This window comes from Crotalus tigris, unplaced genomic scaffold (assembly GCF_016545835.1).
Source record: "Crotalus tigris isolate CLP2741 ecotype Arizona unplaced genomic scaffold, ASM1654583v1 scf7180000024117.2648584, whole genome shotgun sequence".
Lineage (NCBI taxonomy): Eukaryota > Metazoa > Chordata > Lepidosauria > Squamata > Viperidae > Crotalus > Crotalus tigris.
Genome location: NW_024100394.1, coordinates 2,394,489 through 2,413,587, shown reverse-complemented (window position 1 = coordinate 2,413,587; position 19,099 = coordinate 2,394,489). Strand labels below are relative to the sequence as shown.

Sequence of the window (19,099 nt, the reverse complement as noted above, 5' to 3'; positions counted from 1 at the left end):
AATGCATACTGAAAAGCTGATATTCTCATTAAAAGCTATCAGTTTGCATTAACATTATCCATCTCTTTTCTGCAACAATGACATAGTAAGATTGATAATTACACCTCTCCATGGATAGCCTTTCCAATTAAAGGTAAATTTTGCAATTAAATTGTAATTTTGAAAGTGAATGCCATGGATATTCTTTACAATTAAAAGTGAATTGCACTTTATTACTTTGAAATTAAGAGTGATTTTAAGCATGCATTGGAACATGAATAGGATTTGTATACTTCTAATAGCGTAGGTTTGCTACCAATATTGTTAATATTTAATATGCCTAAATATATATCCTGATTATACTCAAAATTACTAGGAGCATTCAAACTGACAATTATACAATATTTTGTATAATAGTTCATATTAAGCTGTGGTGGAGCACTGGTTAGAATGAAGTATTGCAGGTTGACTCTGCCCATAGCCTGGAGTTAGATCCTGATCAACTCAAAGTTGATTAGTCTTTCCATCCTTCTGAGGTCAGTAGAATGAGGACCCAGATTGTTGGAGGCAATATGCTGACATTTGTAAATCTCTCAGAGAATGCTGTAAACCACTGTGAAGCAGTATATAAGTCTAAGTGCTATTGCTAAAGCTAGACATTTTCAGAAAAAGTGTTTGCCACCGCAAAGGGCAACTTAGTGTCAACACTTCGTATACCATTGTCCTGTCTTCTATTTCTCACTTTCACTTTGTGTTCAGGCATTGTAAATTTCTTGCCTAAAAATTTCTCAGCTAATGATTTTGGGCAATAGATATTATAGCCACATCAGTATATAGTGGAGCATGAGATAAAAAACTTTGATTTTTAATGAACATTTAGCTTTCCCTGAGACTTACCTTTTCCTTTTTCTTGAAATATAAACATTGAAAAGAATGTTTAAATAGAATTTTCTGCTTTGGGTGAAAGGGACTAAAAAAAAACCAGAAAGACAAATTCAGCCATCTATAATGCATGCAAAATTTATTCTAAACTGTGCTGTTTTCTGTGAATTTGAGAAGGTGCAATTATTTACATTTCCTGCTTGCTCTGTGCCAATTTATTTTGCTTCAGTCACAATGGCTCTGAAGCACTTTTGACAGAGAAGCAGTGTTCCTTAATCATCCTGCTAAGCTGGAAAAGAGAACAGGCTTTTTATCAAACTTCAGTTCTCTTCAAGAAGCTGGAAATCACTCCTCTATCAGCAGGAGGGCAGAAAAAGTAATTTAGAAAGACCAAAGAATTCTATCAACTAGAAAAGAGGGCAGTTTCATAGACAGGGAAGTTACTCACCTCTTCAGTTATTTCCTCTTTTGTGGCATTTCTTCAGTGTTGGGCTACAGGGCAAAGGGAAATAATAAAACTGGAATTCTATTAACAATGACCAAAGTAGTGATACAGCATGTCAGAACAAGCTAGTGTCTAAAGTTGGAGGGGCCTTAATAGAACAGCCCATCATTTGTATGGCTACAGTCACAGACAAGGACAGATGAATCTGATTCTTTCCATTTTTCCAAATAATTTCCCCTTGCCCAAATGCCTTTTGTATACTGATTTGGATCAGAGCTGCATTGCAAAATTCACAGCACTGAGTACAGTAAAGGATAATTACATTTGGAGGAAGCCTCACAAATTCCTTCCTGTCCTTAGTTAAGTGTTCTGTTTCCAGGAAGGAAAACCATTTCTAGCTAAGCTATTGGACATAAATTAAATAAAGAAGAGTTTGCTAGTATGAGCTAGCATAGAACAGGCATGTGCACATGTAAAAACAGATACAGCATAAAGGGAAAGTAGAAACATAGACATGATGTGTTATTTGTTACACAGAACAAAATTTAGATTTTCCCTATAGCCAATGCTCCTATATATTTTTTCCCTATTTTGTTATACAAATTATATCTAACTTATACAGGATTCTAGGATTCCCGGTTTATCATAGTAGAGTATTTTTATAAGTGGGAGAGCAAAGTTAAATAATATTGCTCAAGATTGAATAACTGATTCCTTATGTAATATGTAGTATTATGCATTAAATAAACATATGTGGTCACTAACAGTCAAATCCAATTTGATGACACCTTAGCATTGTCATCATCATCATGTATTAAATGAGCACAGGATGCAAAGTTACTTTTTAAATCCCAATTCCAATGTAGGAATTCACGCATATTTCAATCATTGTGGTATGAGTTCAAAACATACAGGTATGTAATATTGTCTGTTTTCAAAATTCCCCGGTATTCTTGTTTTACTAACTTTGCAGCTAGCTTGCAGGGAAATAAGAGAGTATAATACTATCTTTTATGCCTAAATATGAACATGATACAGAAGTTTGTATACTATATAACTGAATATTAAAGCAGTCTGATGTTTTGGGTGAAATTTGTTTATATACAAATAGTATATTCAGTTACTGGAAACTAAACCAATTGAATACAAATGGATTGCTTCCTTAACAAGCAGTCATAAGAATGTGATTGTTTAAAAACCATAATCTTTTGAAGCATTACAGAGCAGACAAAGATAATGGTAAATAAATAGCTCTTGGCTCTCATTATCCATTAAATAAAAGAGATTTGTTCATGCAGCCAGCTTTGTTGCCAGTATTGTCATAATTTTAGTTGAAAAGAATGGCCATCTCATTACATTATACTCTGTTTACATCACTTAATTGCAACCACAGGCTTGCAATTAACCAAGTTATAGCTTTGTACTTAGAAATACTGAAATTATCAATGCAGTTTTGTTCCTCGAAGCAAGAATTTCCAGTTCACAGTACTTACTTTTTAAAGTAAAGAACATTAAGAATTCCGATGCATAAATGAAAAAAAGTCCTAGGAAGTATTTAGCTAACTAATCAGGAAATAAATTAATTAAAATATTGGTTTACTTTGGTCAAATATACTTAAATGCATTGTTTCAAATTTAAGATAAAACATGTCTCATTTGATAAAACACTGCTAAGTGTTTGAAGCCTAAATGTGCATTATTCTAATCTTTACTATTTTTACCTTTTTATTTTATTCTTTTCTTTATTAATCAAAATTGTAAGGTTTCTCATCTATCCAATGAAATTCTGGGAAACAAAAATGCTGTATAAAACATTAGCAATAAAACTGCAAAAACAATAAAGACCTAGATTAAGCCCCTCATTGAAAACACCAAACATCTATGATATTCATCCATGCTAGAGCTCCCCAATTAAAAACTCAGCCTCAGTGCCTAGCTAGGTATTTGTGGTCTTCCAAAAGGCCATAGGTCAGAGTTGCCTGAACCTCTGGATGGAGCCTGTTTCATAAGGCATACACCATGACACACTTGCTTGGGCCCACTATATGCCATTGCCTCACCAAGAGAACCTGGAGCATGCTCATTCTGCCAGATTTGATGGGAAGGGAGAGATGGTCCCATAAATAATCATGCTATGTTGGCCTTCAAAGATGGCAACCAGTATCTTGAATTGTACCTAAAAGCATACTGGGAGCTAACACAGCTCATATAGTAGTTGTATTGTGTATCCAGTACTGCACATGCCACTGCATTTTGGACCAGCTGAAGCTTGTGAATAAGTTTCAAGGGCATACCCATATAGAAGGCATTGCAATAGTCCCCAGCATATATATCCCACAAACAAATATGAGCATGTAGCTAACTCTCTCAGTAATTGATGAAGCTCTTGAGATAATCTGTTGGGTATTCCTAAAGGATTTTATATCACATTACTCATTGACAAGAGTAGAGTCTTTAGAAGTAAGAGTACAAAATGGGGATAGACATAGGTCAATGTTAAAACTGAATCCTTCAGTCAATGAGCCAGCACCAAGCAAACTTATCAGTAATCTGTCTCACTAATGAGATCAGTGAATGGTTCCTACTCTTTTAATGCAGACCATGTTAAGGAAAATGATTGTTGCATCCCACTCTCTGAATTTCTCCTCCTACCAATTATCATTTTCTGGCAGGAAGAAAAATCACATTTTTTCTTCCAATATGTGGCAGGGATGGTGTGGCAGGGATGGGTGAATATATGTGAGTGCTTAATCATCTATCAAGCTGCCTAACAAGAGACAGACACCTAAGTTCTTTACACCTGTTATTGGTTAATTATGCTATTTCTGAATAAGAATCTAATGTGATATGAAATAGGGATTTGATAATGAGAGCTCCATCCTTCACCCTGCAACAAGAAATTACATTATTGGCTGGCCATGAAGTATGGAATCAAAATGATGCCTTTCCCCAACCCAGTAAAAGGTGGAAGTCAGAAATTAAATATTGACCAATATTATTTTTAGGGATGTGGGTTTTTTCTTTTCTTTTTTTAACATTCCAAAACAATGTAGTGGCATTTATATCTTTAATCTCAACAATCTATTTTCCTTCTCTTTATCATAAAAATAACTTAATGTGCTCTGCTTAGTATCTATGGAAACTATACACAGAGAGCCACAAATGATCAACAGAAAGCATCAATGTAGTATATCTCTAGACTGTGATAACAAGCAGTGACTTGTTATAGATATACTGTTAATCCTAAGAAGATAAAACCTATCAATGCTTTAAGTGGCTTGTACTTATTTGTTCAGTTTCTGAATATCTGAGCAGGGAGTATAATCTATGCTGTGATGCAATCTAATTTAACAAAGTAGATACATTAGTGGTGAGGGGAATCTTTTGAAAATGGTACATCTTTTTGCAGATATTTGCCTTAAAGCTACTCTATGTCATTCCATTTAGATAGAAATATCCATTAAAAAAATCAAAATAAAAACACAAAGATTTTCAGCGTCCCTTTAATGATGAAAATTACATAAAACATACTCTTTGAGTTTGTCCTTCATTACACATATCTGGATGACCTTTTTTTTTTTTATTAAAAGTTTTATAAGTTTTACAAAAAAAGAAAAAAAACCAAAACAATACAAAGATGAAAAACATATACAAAGAAAAAACTAAACATTACACAACAAACCCTCCCTTCCCCAACCTCCCCCAAACACCCCCCCTTCTCCCCCCCCGAGCTTCCCAGAGCAGAATATAGGCTTAATTAAAAAACAATTAGAAAAATTATATTTTAATATATATATATATATATATATATATATATATATATATATATAATATAATATATATAGAAATAAAAACAAAAATGCGACTCTTGGGAATATTCATATTGTCCAAATAATAACGATCACCAAGAGAATATCTATAAAAATAGAAATTTAATCCACCGAGCTTTCGTCAAATACACTTGACATCGTCAGGGTTAAAAGGCAAACTACGGGGGGAGTCTTATATACAGTTGTTTAATGCCTGTTTCCGGCTCCTGGAGCGCGTCATAGGCCCCAGCTGATCGGGCTGAGTCCTAAGCATACGCCCCACGTCAGCATCTATCTCCGTTCCATGGTTAGTTTGAGTTCGATTATATGTTGCTTCGTTAGTTGTTACCGGGTTGGGAGCCCAAGTCCTTTTTCCTTCCCTATTCGTAACCCCTCCACCATCCCAGACATCACTTCCCTTTGTGAGCGGGGGTAGGCAATTATCCACACTGCCTTCAATATCACTACATGCCCCAGGGCTGCTTTGATCCTGTTTTCCTATCTCCCGGGATTGTAACACAAGCTCGTAGTCCCCCCCCCCCATACTATTCCTCCTCCCCTCCTTCTTCCCATAGGTTCTCCTGAGTGGTCTACTGTTCGTTTCCACGCTCTCTCTCTTGCGCGCAGTCGCGATGTTTCTTGCCGTTGTTCCGTTATCAGTGCTTCGTTGTTCCGTCCATTGTTGGAGAGCACTACTGCCGTTCATCCCCAAGTCTCCGTTCCCACTCCATATAGTGCTCTTCCCCTTTAACTGCAATCGCTGTTTTGTCTCGCAACTTGGTGTTGGGAGTATCCGAGGGGGATGCATTCTTCTACTCGACTGCGACCGGGTTGTCATGGTGTGTGTGGTGCGTGTGGTAAGGGGAGGGCCACAGTGGTGATGGACAGGACACTCTATGTGGCCAAAGCACTACAATTACTAAGTGACAGGACTGCTTACAGAATTATCAAGAAAGACCCCATGGTGACCTTGAAAAACAAAATCAATAAGCTACTTGACGGTTTTAAACGGTCAAAGAAACTTGATGAAGATACTTTAAGGAGAATACGGCCCAATGACTCGGCGCTCCCAAGGTTTTATGGGCTGCCAAAGATCCATAAGGAGGATATTCCACTTCGCCCTATTGTGTCGTTTAGAGGCACTCCCATTTCGGGGTTGGCGAAGTGGCTCAGCGATCGCATATCCTACCTAGTCGATGGCAGCCCTACTACAGTTAGATCTGCGGAGGAGTTCCTGGAGAGGATCAGGACCCTTAGGGTGGAGGAGGATGAGGTGATGGTCTCTTTTGACGTCACCTCACTCTTCACCTCCATCCCTCAAGACCTGGCCCTGAGAGTCCTAAGGGACAGATTAGAAAAACTAGGAAAAACTGGACATCGAGATTCCCTGCAACCGGGAGATCTAGCGCAACTCATTGAGCTATGCCTTACAACTTACTTCTCCTTTCAAGACAATATATACGAGCAAGTCAAGGGCACACCGATGGGCTCCCCAATATCCAGCGTGGTGGCGGAAGCGGTTCTACAACAACTGGAACACGAGGCCATGACCCGTCAACAGCCCAAGTGCTGGGCACGGTATGTTGACGACACTTTTGCTGTCGTCAAACGCCGTCATCTGGCTGGCTTGATGGGAGTATTAAATTCAATATATCCGGACATTAAATTTACGATGGAGGAGGAGATCCGGGGCTCGATAGCCTTTTTGGACGTGTTAGTCCAACGTTCCCTAGACGGAACCCTTAACACCAGGGTCTATCGGAAGCCCACCCACACGGATCGCATCCTCCATTTCTATAGCAACCATCCGGCCTCCCATAAGGCCAGCTGCATCAAGACCCTGTTTAAACGGGTGCAATCGCACTGTAGCACTAGGGAGTCTAAGGCAGAAGAAAGAAAACACCTGTTCCGTATATGCCGGATGAATGGGTACCCCCCAAGATTTATTAAGCGACACAGTATGGCACCAGGACCTCGAAATGGACAACAAAGAGAAGAACCTGGGACACGAACCGTACGAGTGTCACTACCATACATCAACAACGTGTCAGAAGCCACTGCCAGAATCCTAGCACCCCACAACATACAGGTAGCTCACAAACCTACCCAGACTCTACGAGCTAAAGTGATGCGCCCCAAGGACCAGCTCCCTACTGTCGAGAGGTCAGCTGTAGTATATAGAATCAACTGCACAGACTGCCAGAGCCATTATATAGGCGAGACCTCGAAAAGACTCAAGACTCGTTTACACGAGCACAAGCTGGCCATTAAACGAGGCGAGCAACATTCGCAGATCTGGGCCCATGTAGCGGAACACGGCCATCGCTTCGATTTTGAGAACGCACAAATTTTGGCCAATGATATGACAAAAAGAGGTCGCCTATTGAAAGAGGCATGGTTCTCAGGAACGGAATCTATCAATCGACGTGTAGATTTGTGCGCAGCGCACCAAGCTCTAAAAATATGGAGTACTGGTAATCGTACTGATATGGGGAGGGGACCCAATCAAAAAGCCGCCCTGGCCTCCTCCCTACGTAATTACAGCAATGGAGTTTCCATTGACAGCTCCCCTCTCACGGATCAACAACAGACTGATTCCAGCAAGCAACTGCGGCTGAGTGCGCCACGACCCATAGAGAACGGATCATTGGTGGGACGGAATGGAGATGGAGTAGAGCCCGATGAACTGAAAGAAAAACGGAATACAACCAAGCTCAACCAAGATGACGAGACCGAGGACGAACCCCCCGTTGAGGATATTACCACACGCACCACACACACCATGACAACCCGGTCACAGTCGAGTAGAAGAATGCATCCCCCTCGGATACTCCCAACACCAAGTTGCGAGACAAAACAGCGATTGCAGTTAAAGGGGAGGAGCACTATATGGAGTGGGAACGGAGAATTGGGGATGAACGGCAGTAGTGCTCTCCAACAATGGACGGAACAACGAAGCACTGATAACGGAACAACGGCAAGAAACATCGCGACTGCGCGCAAGAGAGAGAGCGTGGAAACGAACAGCAGACCGCTCAGGAGAACCTACGGGAAGAAGGAGGGGAGGAGGAATAGTATGGGGGGGGACTACGAGCTTGTGTTACAATCCCGGGAGATAGGAAAACAGGATCAAAGCAGCCTTGGGGCATGTAGTGATATTGAAGGCAGTGTGGATAATTGCCTACCCCCGCTCACAAAGGGAAGTGATGTCTGGGATGGTGGAGGGGTTACGAATAGGGAAGGAAAAAGGACTTGGGCTCCCAACCCGGTAACAACTAACGAAGCAACATATAATCGAACTCAAACTAACCATGGAACGGAGATAGATGCTGACGTGGGGCGTATGCTTAGGACTCAGCCCGATCAGCTGGGCCCTATGACGCGCTCCAGGAGCCGGAAACAGGCATTAAACAACTGTATATAAGACTCCCCCGTAGTTTGCCTTTTAACCCTGACGATGTCAAGTGTATTTGACGAAAGCTCGGTGGATTAAATTTCTATTTTTATAGATATTCTCTTGGTGATCATTATTATTTGGACAATATGAATATTCCCAAGAGTCGCATTTTTGTTTTTATTTCTAATTATTATAACAGAGCAGTTTTGCTCATGGCAAGACGCTGGGAAAAGTCTGCCTGTCGTATCTCGGCTTGCTATCGTAAGCTAGCCTTCCTGCACGCTTGTATGCGTGAAGAACTCCCACCCAAGTCATTGATGAGGAGACCCGCGGTGAATTCTGCTGAATGCCAGCTAGCGGTGAGACAATTTCAACGTCGTACGGTACGGGCACTCATCAATGACCAACATCGTCGGGTGGGAATCTTGAAGAGGGGAGCTGACTGCCTTCGTGAACAATGTAGCAAGGGTCTGTCAGAACAACACTTCCAAATGCTCGACCAGCACGTTCAGTTAATGGCTGAGAGAACCAACCAACAGACTGCCACACGCCTCCAACGTAAGATAGACTCTTTACGGGGACAAAAGGGTAACGGGGATATGGATAATTTGGTGCATAACTTGTCCTCAAAGACCCTTACCCGCCCCCAACTTACGCTGCTGCAGCGCGACGTAGGATATAATCTGATGGATGCAAATCTGCTGGATTTCATCGCCGCGTTAGAACCCGCCATACACCACGAGAATATGGGGGAGAATTCTATGAGCTTAATTAGGCAGCAGGTCACGGGGTTGCTTATGCGCCACAGGCACCACCAAGTGTTAACTAGGGATGAAATAGAGGCCCTAGAGCATCTCAAGAGGGACGCCACCATTGTGATACTCCCCGCTGATAAGGGGAGGGCCACAGTGGTGATGGACAGGACACTCTATGTGGCCAAAGCACTGCAATTACTAAGTGACAGGACTGCTTACAGAATTATCAAGAAAGACCCCATGGTGACCTTGAAAAACAAAATCAATAAGCTACTTGACGGTTTTAAACGGTCAAAGAAACTTGATGAAGATACTTTAAGGAGAATACGGCCCAATGACTCGGCGCTCCCAAGGTTTTATGGGCTGCCAAAGATCCATAAGGAGGATATTCCACTTCGCCCTATCGTGTCGTTTAGAGGCACTCCCATTTCGGGGTTGGCGAAGTGGCTCAGTGATCGCATATCCTACCTAGTCGATGGCAGCCCTACTACAGTTAGATCTGCGGAGGAGTTCCTGGAGAGGATCAGGACCCTTAGGGTGGAGGAGGATGAGGTGATGGTCTCTTTTGACGTCACCTCACTCTTCACCTCCATCCCTCAAGACCTGGCCCTGAGAGTCTTAAGGGACAGATTAGAAAAACTAGGAAAAACTGGACACCGAGATTCTCTGCAACCGGGAGATCTAGCGCAACTCATCGAGCTATGCCTTACAACTTACTTCTCCTTTCAAGACAATATATACGAGCAAGTCAAGGGCACACCGATGGGCTCCCCAATATCCAGCGTGGTGGCGGAAGCGGTTCTACAACAACTGGAACACGAGGCCATGACCCGTCAACAGCCCAAGTTCTGGGCACGGTATGTTGACGACACTTTTGCTGTCGTCAAACGCTGTCATCTGGCTGGCTTTATGGGAGTATTAAATTCAATATATCCGGACATTAAATTTACGATGGAGGAGGAGATCCGGGGCTCGATAGCCTTTTTGGACGTGTTAGTCCAACGTTCCCTAGACGGAACCCTTAACACCAGGGTCTATCGGAAGCCCACCCACACGGATCGCATCCTCCATTTCTATAGCAACCATCCGGCCTCCCATAAGGCCAGCTGCATCAAGACCCTGTTTAAACGGGTGCAATCGCACTGTAGCACTAGGGAGTCTAAGGCAGAAGAAAGAAAACACCTGTTCCGTATATGCCGGATGAATGGGTACCCCCCAAGATTTATTAAGCGACACAGTATGGTACCAGGACCTCGAAATGGACAACAAAGAGAAGAACCTGGGACACGAACCGTACGAGTGTCACTACCATACATCAACAACGTGTCAGAAGCCACTGCCAGAATCCTAGCACCCCACAACATACAGGTAGCTCACAAACCTACCCAGACTCTACGAGCTAAAGTGATGCGCCCCAAGGACCAGCTCCCTACTGTCGAGAGGTCAGCTGTAGTATATAGAATCAACTGCACAGACTGTCAGAGCCATTATATAGGCGAGACCTCGAAAAGACTCAAGACTCGTTTACACGAGCACAAGCTGGCCATTAAACGAGGCGAGCAACATTCGCAGATCTGGGCCCATGTAGCGGAACACGGCCATCGCTTCGATTTTGAGAACGCACAAATTTTGGCCAATGATATGACAAAAAGAGGTCGCCTATTGAAAGAGGCATGGTTCTCAGGAACGGAATCTATCAATCGACGTGTAGATTTGTGCGCAGCGCACCAAGCTCTAAAAATATGGAGTACTGGTAATCGTACTGATATGGGGAGGGGACCCAATCAAAAAGCCGCCCTGGCCTCCTCCCTACGTAATTACAGCAATGGAGTTTCCATTGACAGCTCCCCTCTCACGGATCAACAACAGACTGATTCCAGCAAGCAACTGCGGCTGAGTGCGCCACGACCCATAGAGAACGGATCATTGGTGGGACGGAATGGAGATGGAGTAGAGCCCGATGAACTGAAAGAAAAACGGAATACAACCAAGCTCAACCAAGATGACGAGACCGAGGACGAACCCCCCGTTGAGGATATTACCACACGCACCACACACACCATGACAACCCGGTCACAGTCGAGTAGAAGAATGCATCCCCCTCGGATACTCCCAACACCAAGTTGCGAGACAAAACAGCGATTGCAGTTAAAGGGGAAGAGCACTATACGGAGTGGGAACGGAGAATTGGGGATGAACGGCAGTAGTGCTCTCCAACAATGGACGGAACAACGAAGCACTGATAACGGAACAACGGCAAGAAACATCGCGACTGCGCGCAAGAGAGAGAGCGTGGAAACGAACAGCAGACCGCTCAGGAGAACCTACGGGAAGAAGGAGGGGAGGAGGAATAGTATGGGGGGGGACTACGAGCTTGTGTTACAATCCCGGGAGATAGGAAAACAGGATCAAAGCAGCCTTGGGGCATGTAGTGATATTGAAGGCAGTGTGGATAATTGCCTACCCCCGCTCACAAAGGGAAGTGATGTCTGGGATGGTGGAGGGGTTACGAATAGGGAAGGAAAAAGGACTTGGGCTCCCAACCCGGTAACAACTAACGAAGCAACATATAATCGAACTCAAACTAACCATGGAACGGAGATAGATGCTGACGTGGGGCGTATGCTTAGGACTCAGCCCGATCAGCTGGGGCCTATGACGCGCTCCAGGAGCCGGAAACAGGCATTAAACAACTGTATATAAGACTCCCCCCGTAGTTTGCCTTTTAACCCTGACGATGTCAAGTGTATTTGACGAAAGCTCGGTGGATTAAATTTCTATTTTTATAGATATTCTCTTGGTGATCATTATTATTTGGACAATATGAATATTCCCAAGAGTCGCATTTTTGTTTTTATTTCTAATTATTATAACAGAGCAGTTTTGCTCATGGCAAGACGCTGGGAAAAGTCTGCCTGTCGTATCTCGGCTTGCTATCGTAAGCTAGCCTTCCTGCACGCTTGTATGCGTGAAGAACTCCCACCCAAGTCATTGATGAGGAGACCCGCGGTGAATTCTGCTGAATGCCAGCTAGCGGTGAGACAATTTCAACGTCGTACGGTACGGGCACTCATCAATGACCAACATCGTCGGGTGGGAATCTTGAAGAGGGGAGCTGACTGCCTTCGTGAACAATGTAGCAAGGGTCTGTCAGAACAACACTTCCAAATGCTCGACCAGCACGTTCAGTTAATGGCTGAGAGAACCAACCAACAGACTGCCACACGCCTCCAACGTAAGATAGACTCTTTACGGGGACAAAAGGGTAAGGGGGATATGGATAATTTGGTGCATAACTTGTCCTCAAAGACCCTTACCCGCCCCCAACTTACGCTGCTGCAGCGCGACGTAGGATATAATCTGATGGATGCAAATCTGCTGGATTTCATCGCCGCGTTAGAACCCGCCATACACCACGAGAATATGGGGGAGAATTCTATGAGCTTAATTAGGCAGCAGGTCACGGGGTTGCTTATGCGCCACAGGCACCACCAAGTGTTAACTAGGGATGAAATAGAGGCCCTAGAGCATCTCAAGAGGGACGCCACCATTGTGATACTCCCCGCTGATAAGGGGAGGGCCACAGTGGTGATGGACAGGACACTCTATGTGGCCAAAGCACTACAATTACTAAGTGACAGGACTGCTTACAGAATTATCAAGAAAGACCCCATGGTGACCTTGAAAAACAAAATCAATAAGCTACTTGACGGTTTTAAACGGTCAAAGAAACTTGATGAAGATACTTTAAGGAGAATACGGCCCAATGACTCGGCGCTCCCAAGGTTTTATGGGCTGCCAAAGATCCATAAGGAGGATATTCCACTTCGCCCTATTGTGTCGTTTAGAGGCACTCCCATTTCGGGGTTGGCGAAGTGGCTCAGCGATCGCATATCCTACCTAGTCGATGGCAGCCCTACTACAGTTAGATCTGCGGAGGAGTTCCTGGAGAGGATCAGGACCCTTAGGGTGGAGGAGGATGAGGTGATGGTCTCTTTTGACGTCACCTCACTCTTCACCTCCATCCCTCAAGACCTGGCCCTGAGAGTCCTAAGGGACAGATTAGAAAAACTAGGAAAAACTGGACATCGAGATTCCCTGCAACCGGGAGATCTAGCGCAACTCATTGAGCTATGCCTTACAACTTACTTCTCCTTTCAAGACAATATATACGAGCAAGTCAAGGGCACACCGATGGGCTCCCCAATATCCAGCGTGGTGGCGGAAGCGGTTCTACAACAACTGGAACACGAGGCCATGACCCGTCAACAGCCCAAGTTCTGGGCACGGTATGTTGACGACACTTTTGCTGTCGTCAAACGCCGTCATCTGGCTGGCTTTATGGGAGTATTAAATTCAATATATCCGGACATTAAATTTACGATGGAGGAGGAGATCCGGGGCTCGATAGCCTTTTTGGACGTGTTAGTCCAACGTTCCCTAGACGGAACCCTTAACACCAGGGTCTATCGAAAGCCCACCCACACTGATCGCATCCTCCATTTCTATAGCAACCATCCGGCCTCCCATAAGGCCAGCTGCATCAAGACCCTGTTTAAACGGGTGCAATCGCACTGTAGCACTAGGGAGTCTAAGGCAGAAGAAAGAAAACACCTGTTCCGTATATGCCGGATGAATGGGTACCCCCCAAGATTCATTAAGCGACACAGTATGGTACCAGGACCTCGAAATGGACAACAAAGAGAAGAACCTGGGACACGAACCGTACGAGTGTCACTACCATACATCAACAACGTGTCAGAAGCCACTGCCAGAATCCTAGCACCCCACAACATACAGGTAGCTCACAAACCTACCCAGACTCTACGAGCTAAAGTGATGCGCCCCAAGGACCAGCTCCCTACTGTCGAGAGGTCAGCTGTAGTATATAGAATCAACTGCACAGACTGCCAGAGCCATTATATAGGCGAGACCTCGAAAAGACTCAAGACTCGTTTACACGAGCACAAGCTGGCCATTAAACGAGGCGAGCAACATTCGCAGATCTGGGCCCATGTAGCGGAACACGGCCATCGCTTCGATTTTGAGAACGCACAAATTTTGGCCAATGATATGACAAAAAGAGGTCGCCTATTGAAAGAGGCATGGTTCTCAGGAACGGAATCTATCAATCGACGTGTAGATTTGTGCGCAGCGCACCAAGCTCTAAAAATATGGAGTACTGGTAATCGTACTGATATGGGGAGGGGACCCAATCAAAAAGCCGCCCTGGCCTCCTCCCTACGTAATTACAGCAATGGAGTTTCCATTGACAGCTCCCCTCTCACGGATCAACAACAGACTGATTCCAGCAAGCAACTGCGGCTGAGTGCGCCACGACCCATAGAGAACGGATCATTGGTAGGATGGAATGGAGATGGAGCAGAGCCCGATGAACTGAAAGAAAAACGGAATACAACCAAGCTCAACCAAGATGACGAGACCGAGGACAAACCCCCCGTTGAGGATATTACCACACGCACCACACACACCATGACAACCCGGTCGCAGTCGAGTAGAAGAATGCATCCCCCTCGGATACTCCCAACACCAAGTTGCGAGACAAAACAGCGATTGCAGTTAAAGGGGAAGAGCACTATATGGAGTGGGAACGGAGAATTGGGGATGAACGGCAGTAGTGCTCTCCAACAATGGACGGAACAACGAAGCACTGATAACGGAACAACGGCAAGAAACATCGCGACTGCGCGCAAGAGAGAGAGCGTGGAAACGAACAGCAGACCGCTCAGGAGAACCTACGGGAAGAAGGAGGGGAGGAGGAATAGTATGGGGGGGGACTACGAGCTTGTGTTACAATCCCGGGAGATAGGAAAACAGGATCAAAGCAGCCTTGGGGCATGTAGTGATATTGAAGGCAGTGTGGATAATTGCCTACCCCCGCTCACAAAGGGAAGTGATGTCTGGGATGGTGGAGGGGTTACGAATAGGGAAGGAAAAAGGACTTGGGCTCCCAACCCGGTAACAACTAACGAAGCAACATATAATCGAACTCAAACTAACCATGGAACGGAGATAGATGCTGACGTGGGGCGTATGCTTAGGACTCAGCCCGATCAGCTGGGGCCTATGACGCGCTCCAGGAGCCGGAAACAGGCATTAAACAACAGGTAGTTTGCCTTTTAACCCTGACGATGTCAAGTGTATTTGACGAAAGCTCGGTGGATTAAATTTCTATTTTTATAGATATTCTCTTGGTGATCATTATTATTTGGACAATATATATATATATATATATATATATATATATATATATATATATATATATATATATATATATATATATATATATATATGTTTTCTGAGGTTTTCGCGGGTATTTGTATATAGGTCTTTGGTTGTTCGGGTTTTCTCCCGCGTAAAATTGGAAGTGTCTTGGCAACGTTTCGACGAAGTCGAAACGTTGCCAAGACACTTCCAATTTTACGCGGGAGAAAACCCGAACAACCAAAGACCTATATATATATATATATATATATATGAATAAAAATTAAGAAAAAGCTATATAATATTTTTTAATATCCATTTTAAACTGTATAAATTTTATCCATTTATCCCAAACAGCAAGAAATTTCTCTTGCGTTTGTTGCTTTAAAAAAGCCGAAATCTTTGCCATTTCCGCCAAATAGGACACTTTAAGAAACCATTCCTGCAGTGTAGGCAAAGATTCCTTCTTCCAATATTGTCCAACTAGCAGCCTCGCGGCTGTAATCAAATTTAACATCAATATAACCTCCTTTGTATCACAATCAATAACTATACCCAACAAAAATAATTGCGGAGTAAATTTTACCCTCCTTTTAAAAATTCTCTGGATATTCCACCATATCTTAATCCAAAATGCTTTTATCTCTCTACACGACCACTAAATATGATAGTAAGTAGCATCCATACACCCACATCTCCAACATTTAGGTTGTAGGTCAGGGTACATAAAAGACATTTTTTGTGGATCAAGGTGCCATCTATAAAACATTTTATAGAAATTCTCCCTTAAATTCTGTGCTTGTGTAAATTTGACATTTCTCACCCAGATAGTTTCCCAGGTGTCCAATGGAACTGGCTCACCAAAATTCTGCGCCCATCTGATCATACAATCTTTAATTAGTTCCGTTTCTGAGTCCAATTCAACTAAAACCCCATAAATTCTCTTAATGTGGGTTTGTCTTTGATCCTTCACTTGCTTAATAAAATTTTCATCTTCTCTAAGAAAGCCCACCTTGCAATCCACCTTCCATCTATCTGCTAGTTGCCTGTATTGGAACCAAGAGTAAATAATATTTTCTTGTGCTAACTCTTCCCGTGATTTTAACTGCCAGTTTTGTCCATCCCACCTAAGTAACTGTCTATAAGACACCATGTCCATTTTGGCACCTCTTTTTATTCCTTCTATCGCATGCCAAGGTATAGCCCATAATGGTACTTTAAAATCACTTTTATAATATTTTCTCCAAGTCCTAAGTAAAGAAATTCTTAAAATATGAGATTTAAAAACCCAATCCATCTTTTTGTTAAATATTAAATAGGCATGCCACCCAAAAAGTAAATCCCATCCCTCAAGATAAAGTATCTCAGGATTTGTCAAATTTACCCAATCACTAATTAGTGTTAAAACCACCGCATCATAATATAGTTTCAAATTCAGTACCTTGAGTCCACCCCTCTCACGGAAGTCTTGCATAATTTTAAACTTAACCCTTGGCTTTTTCCCTGCCCAAATAAATTTATTAAGGCCTTTCTGCCATTCACTTAGATTAATCTCATTCTTCAAAATCGGTAACATTTGAAACAAAAAGAGAAACTTGGGTAGAATATTCATTTTTATCACTGCAATTCTTCCCATGAGGGATAATTGCAACTTCTCCCAATTCTTCAAATCATTCTGTACCCTAACCCACAACCTTTCATAGTTATTTTTAAATAGTTTTGCATTAGAAACAGATAGCATCACCCCCAAATATTTAACCTTATTAACAATTTCAAAACCCGTCGAGTTAGCCAAAGTCTGCTTCTCCTGACTAGTCATATTTTTAGGTAGAATTTTAGTCTTATTAACATTAATCTTGAAACCCGAGACCAAACCATAATAATGAATCAACTGTAATAGCTTTACTGCAGAATGAACAGGTTGCGACAAGGTAACAACCAAGTCATCCGCAAAGGCTCTTAACTTATATTCTTTTTTGTTAACTTCTATTCCTTTAATTTCCTGCGACTCTCGAATTTTAATCAACAATATTTCCAATGTTAAAACAAACAACAGTGGTGATAATGGACACCCCTGCCTAGTACCTTTCTCTATTGTAAAAACCTCTGACAAACCTCCATTAACAATAAGTTGCGCCGTTTGTTTTTGATATATTACCGTAAGGGCTTGTAATATCTTTTCACCAAAATTCATCTCTTCCATTACTCTTAACATGAAATGCCAATTCAATTGATCGAATGCTTTTTCGGCATCTAAAAATATCAGCCCTGCAGAGACTTGGTTGTTCTTATCTAAATATTCTAATACATTAATGATTTGTCTAACATTATTTTTCATGTACCTTCCAGTTATAAACCCAGATTGATCTTTATGCACAAGGTAAGGCACAACCCTCATAAACCTGTTTACCAAAATTTTAATAAATATCTTATAATCCACATTTAAAAGAGATATGGGCCTGTAATTCTTTGGTAAAGTAAGATCTTGATCCTCCTTTGGAATCAATGATATAAAGGCACTACACCATGAAGGAGGGATCTCTGAACCCTGTAAAATACCATTAAAAAGATCACCTAATGGTTGAATCATCTCCTCCATTAAAGCTTTATAATAAACAGCTGTTAACCCATCCGTACCCGGTGCTTTCCCTGATTTCAATTGTTGAATTGCTGACGCAATTTCCTCCTTGGTAATTATCCCATTAATTTCATGTTTCTGATCCTCTGTCAATCTAGGGAAATTAACCTCACTTAGATATTTATTTATATCTAAAATTTGCACATTAGTAGATTTATATAACTTTTGATAATAGTCCAAAAAGGATTTATTGATCCATTCCTTCTGAGAAACTAATTTACCCTTATAGTTTATTTTCTCTATTATTCTCTGTCTCTGTTTCTTTCTTAATTGATAAGCCAACCATCTCCCTGGCTTATTAGCATTACAAAATGTATTTTGTTTCATAAACAACAAGTTAGTTGCAGCTTGATCTGCTAACAACATATTAAATTGTGACCTTAGTAACTTTATAGATTCTTTAATACTTTCATCAGAAGGATTTAAAATCAAGGACTTTTCTTTTAATTTAATTTCATCTTCCAATTCTTTACGTTTCTGAGTCTGCTTTCGCTTATAACAATTATTCATTTTTATCAAAACACCACGCATAAATGCTTTACCTGCATCCCATACCATTGAGATTGAAGTCCCCTTATACATATTCAAAACAAAATAATCCTTTAAACACTCCTTTAACTTTTGAACATTCTTCTCTTGTCTAAACAAATTTTCATTCACTCTCCAGGATCTTCTCTCCTCTTTTTCTTGAATCAACTCCAGCCAAACTGGACTATGATCCGTCAACGATCTAGGAAAAATCTTTACATTCTTTACTCTATTGTACAAGTCCGGTGTAATAAAAAAAAAATCAATTCTTGAAAAGGATTGGTGTCTATCAGAAAAAAAAGTGAAATCTCTCTCCTCTTGGTTACATTCCCGCCAATAGTCCCTTAATTCCCAGTCCTCCTTCATATCAAAGAAGGCTTTAGGTAATTTTGCTTGTTTAAAAAAAGGAGAAGAACCTTTCTTATCCCTTTGTATATCTAA

At 42.1% G+C, this 19,099-nt stretch overlaps 1 protein-coding gene across 1 annotated transcript in view; it reads left to right on the top strand.

Annotated features, from left to right (window-relative positions):
• The window catches only part of CSMD1 (CUB and Sushi multiple domains 1), a 510,216-nt gene that overhangs the window by 208,840 nt on the left and 282,277 nt on the right, over positions 1 to 19,099 (top strand). The gene's annotated exons all lie outside the window — the stretch shown is intronic.